This window comes from Poecilia latipinna, unplaced genomic scaffold (genome assembly GCF_001443285.1).
Source record: "Poecilia latipinna isolate Pla-1442-1.1 unplaced genomic scaffold, P_latipinna-1.0 Scaffold4798, whole genome shotgun sequence".
Taxonomy (NCBI): domain Eukaryota; kingdom Metazoa; phylum Chordata; class Actinopteri; order Cyprinodontiformes; family Poeciliidae; genus Poecilia; species Poecilia latipinna.
The window spans coordinates 23,754-28,539 of NW_015117414.1; the positions used below are offsets into that span (position 1 = coordinate 23,754).

The following is a 4,786-nucleotide window of genomic DNA, read 5'->3' on the forward strand; positions in this document are numbered from 1 at the left end:
TTCTACCTTGGTCTGTTGGTAATTCTGGACTTCCCCTATGACTTTGACACCTTTGATGGTAAAGCTGTTCCCACTGGTGGCCGTTGTCTCAAAACTCACTTCCAGATCACTGAACAAGCACAAATAAAACAAGAAATAAAAAAAATCAAAGACTAAATATGCAGTCTGAAATCATGTAAATATAAATACATTTAAGAGTGACTCACCTGCATTCAAGAACAGGCTGGAGATTTGGAGGAGGTTTTGTGGGGTGGCCATAAAAATCGGTCATCTGCATTGGAATACTGAACGGCACTCCGATGCACAGAGATGGGTTCAGTGGACCAATAGTAAAGATCTCTGCATTTCCCTCTAAAAGGACAAAAAAAACAAAACAAATGTGTCTGCCTGAAGGATTGTGGAAGAAAATGAAACCACTTCCATATCGGTCGCATAAAGTCACTTTACCTTTGACTGTGAACTTGTGCTCGTAGCTGGGAAGCTGTCTGCCGCCATAGGATGTTATGCCCCTGTTGTTGGCGTTGTCACTTACCTCAGCTTGTAGAGTCAGAGTGTACTTCCCCAGATTGGTCAGGGATCCTGCATTGAAGGAAACACTTTTTCATTGGTATTCTTTTGGGTCGTGAAAAATTCAGAAGGATAGGATGTAAAAAGAAACAAACCAATTTTTTTGAACCGGTGTCCATGACCAGGTATATACGGGGCTCTGAAATGACAAATCTGTTTGGGTTGTTTGACTTCTTTGGCACCTATGCATAAAATAAGAGAAATCTACACTAAGAGACAGAACAATGAAGAACTTACAAGCAATGCAAATTAAATTCAGTAATAAAATAAGTAATAAAATCTTACATAACACCAATCATATGACTATGATACATCTGATCTTACCATGAAAGAATATTTTGAGTCCAACATTCAGTTTTATCCCTCCACCTTGAACCCCTGTTTGAATCCTGGATGAGATCGATTTGTTATTTCTGTTAAGAATTTCCACAGCTAAGGGCCCTGAAACGATGCAACACAGAAATGACTGTTAGCTTGATTTCTTAAAGAAAATAATATTTGAGTTCAAGATTTGAATTCGAGTTTGAGTAACAGGAATGTCAAGTTTTTAGGTTTTGTTTTCTTGGGCAATTCTCCACGTGAAAGGGAAAAGTCTTCTACAATGAAGTTTTCAACTGGATTTCACTCAATGAAGAGCCTTAATTTTAGTTGATCCATCTTTATTCAAGCATGGATGGTCACTGTAGCCATTTAGCCATTTCAACACATAGGTGAAACACCTCAAAAGAAACAGAAACATCTATTACATTCCGAAATTAACAAGATAAATACATTGTGAAATAATCAAACAGATTTCCACCCCTTTACACCAGTTATATCCCCAAATTATAATGCATAACAAATTATCTATCCATCCATTTTCTTCCGCTTATCCGGGATCGGGTCGCGGGGGCAGCAGTTTGAGAAGGGAGGCCCAGACTTCCCTCTCCCTCTCCCCAGCCACTTCTTCCAGCTCCTCCAGGGGAACCCCATGGCGTTCCCAGACCAGCCGAGAGACATAGTCCCTCCAGTGTGTCCTGGGTCTTCCCCAGTACAGTATCCCCATAGCAAATAATTCATAGTAAAATTCAACACTAATAAATAAATGAGAATATTTATCAAAATTTTGTTAAATATATTTTTATAGTCAAAACATTCTGTCCAACATTTATTATTTTATTCTTTTTCACTTTCTACCACAAACACCAAGTGTATTACTTATTCGCTTGATTTCAATAACACATTAAAACTGTTCAGTTCAAAAATCAATTAGAGTCCATGTACTTCTCCAATGAGTTTCAGCAAGTGATCAACACCATTATTAGACTTTTGCACAGTTTTGATTTCAAATGCTACTAGCATTGCTTGCTCCACATTGGCTCAAACAGGAGTGACAGGTCGGTCACATTAAAAGTACCTGCACTCTCTGATTGCTAGGAGATTGAGTCCACCTGGTCCTCATCACTAACAGGCAGAGAAGAGCTGCAGAAAGGTGCAGCAGAGGGGAATGCCAGAGGGGAGTGGCTGCCTGGCAGTTCACTATGGGCCTAATGCATTAAGCGTGTACGCACAAAACATGTGTGGCGCCATATTTTACGCACAAATCAGCATGTAGAAAAATTAACTTTAAATCAAAGTTTGCGAAAATATATGCACACTTTTTCGCTGGCGTGAAAATGTGCGGCAGCCAGAATTCTTTTTCTCCCGGTGGCCCTAATCCTCTTCCATTACAGAGCATCAAAACTCACCTAAATAAAGTGAAATCTGACAACATTCAGTGTTTAGACCAAGAAGCATCAAATCTGAGGTTCTATTTCATCCCTACTGACCGCCAGAGGCGGTGCTTAAAAGCACTGAATGATCACTCTTGCGCATGCACAGGTCGAGAATCTTATACCAACATGGTCACGTGTGAGCCCCGGTGACGCCGGTAAGTCTATATAGTCACGTGACAATGACAGCTCAGTCCCTTTTCATCTTCTCGCATGCAGGTTGAATAGGTGGTAAGAATTTGATTATTGCTTGCCGCTGGTAGCCTCGAGACTACGGTCGGAGCTGCGGGGATTCTCGCCCTCCAGAGGCTGCGCAAGCTCTTCATTGTTGCAACTTTGTTCTTCGATTGGTGAGTTGCTTTTCTCTTTTTAAATCGACAGGGGCGGCGGCGCGTCCGCTCTCCGCGTCGGTTTTCTGTTGCTGGAGGTACAGCGTTAGCCAACTCCGACCGGCTTGTTGGTTAGCCGTATCGGCTTGTATTGTGCAGCCGTGTTCGGATTGCCTGTATTTTGTTTAATTGCAGCCGTTTTCAGGATTGCTTTTTCTTTATCGTGCCGCTGTGTTTGCTTGTGAGCATAGCTGTTTTCGGGCTTGCTTTTTGTTAACGTTGCAGCCATGTCTGGCTTGCCTGTCTTTTGTTACTTGCAGCCGTTTTCGGGCTTGCTTATTGTTTACGTTGTGCAGCCGTGTCCGGCTTGCCTGTCTTTTGTTTAATTGCAGCCGTTTTCGGGCTTGCTTATTGTTTACGTTGTGCAGCAGTGTTCGGCTTGCCTCATACGAAATTGCAACCGTGCTACGGTGATCGTAGTGCTCCTTGCAGCTTTCTTTTTCTGCTAGGAACCCTTGGTGGCGTTTTCTGCTCGACCGGGTTCCCTAGTCCATTAGACTAAGTGTCAAGAGTGGCGGTTTCAGCTCGACCTGACCTTGTCTTGTGAGCATAAGATGCTGGACGTGCCGGGCTGCAGACTCTGTTTGGCCCCTCTCCAGTTGGAGGATGGACACGATCTGTGCCTCTCTTGTTTGGGCCTGGAACACCTAAAGGAGTCCTTGACTGATGCAGCCTGCCCTAATTGTTCTGTGCTGCCCTTGTCCCTGCGTACCGCTCGTTTGGCTGACCTTCAAGGTGCCAGCCAGCCTGTGAAGCGTATGGCTCCTGAGGCTATGCAGCCTCCACGTAAGAGGACCAATAAGAGCTCCAGGGATTCTGAAGGCCTATCTGGGCAGGTGGCCCATCTTACTTCCGAATTGGAGCAGATGAAAGCACTGCTCGAGTCCCTTAGAGACAGTGGAGGCTCTGTTTTGACTGGAGACCCAGACCCAGGGCAGAGCATGGATTCAGGGCTCTCCGTCTTAGACGATGATGCTATATCCCTGGCAGCGTCTGGTACTGATTTTCAAGATCAGTTTGAATCTGGCTCGCATATGTCAACAGCCAGTTCGCATCTCTCTTCCTGCTCTCAATCGGAAGAGGATGATTCGGTTGTGGGCGCTTTGAGAACTGCGCTTGCTCGGTTGCAGCTGGATGCCATACAGAGCCAGCCTGATACTTCCAGTGCTTTCTTTCGGTGTCCTACTACTAGGTCGTCCTTTATGGTTCCCCCATCTGCTGACTATGTGAAGGAGGTTCATGCCTGTTGGGCAGATACTAAGGCCTTTTCACGACCGACCTCTGATGGCAGGGCTCTGGCGGCCATGCAGGATGCGCCCAAGTTTGGTTTGGGTCGCATGCCTTCTGTCGAACCTGCCATAGCATCCCTCATTGTGGTTCCGGATGAGGTTCTGAGAGCTAATGCTAAGTGTCCTCGTCCTCAGTGTCGTGTGACTGATGATCTGCTCTGTAGAGCTTATGACTCGGGGGCTTGATTGGGGCGACTCTGTAATTCATTGTCGCATTTATTACTTGGTCTTTCAGCCTCTCTGGAGGGCTTGGCGATTGATGCACCTACTCAAGGTTTGATGGACGCATCTCTTCATGCATTTGCTCTTCTGTCCAGGGAAATTGGCCGTGTCCTGTCTACCCTTGTCCAGGCACGACGCCAGGTCTGGCTGGCACAGTCTCCGCTTACGGAAGCTTGTAGAAAGACCCTGATGAGTCTTCCAGTGGTCCCTGGGGAGTTGTTTGGCTCTGCTGCACTTGCAGCCTTGGAGCGGTCGGCCCAGGCTTCTCATACCAGGCAGCAGCTGGCCGGCCTTCATCGCAGGCGACTGCAGCGCCCTGCTGGGAGTGGCTCTGCATCTTTTTCACGTACTTATCCAGCCCCGTCTACACCCTCCGTGGGGCAGCCACGGCCTGCTGCGGGGCCTCCTCTTGGCCAGTGGGATGCTTCCAGGGGTCGGGCTCGCATCGCTTCTCAACCCCGGCAGTCCACTCGGCAACCCTCCCGCCCTCTTAGGGGCAGGGGGGTTCGGAAATGATACCGAGCTGGCGGTGGGACACTTTACCCCGGACCAGCTCAGTTGCTGGACC

General features: G+C 46.8%; 1 pseudogene; it reads right to left on the reverse strand.

The window, feature by feature from the left end:
* Window positions 1-1,008, reverse strand: part of LOC106943029 (structural maintenance of chromosomes flexible hinge domain-containing protein 1-like) — an 18,275-nt pseudogene extending 17,267 nt beyond the window's left edge.
* Between the last annotated feature and the right edge of the window lie 3,778 nt (window positions 1,009-4,786).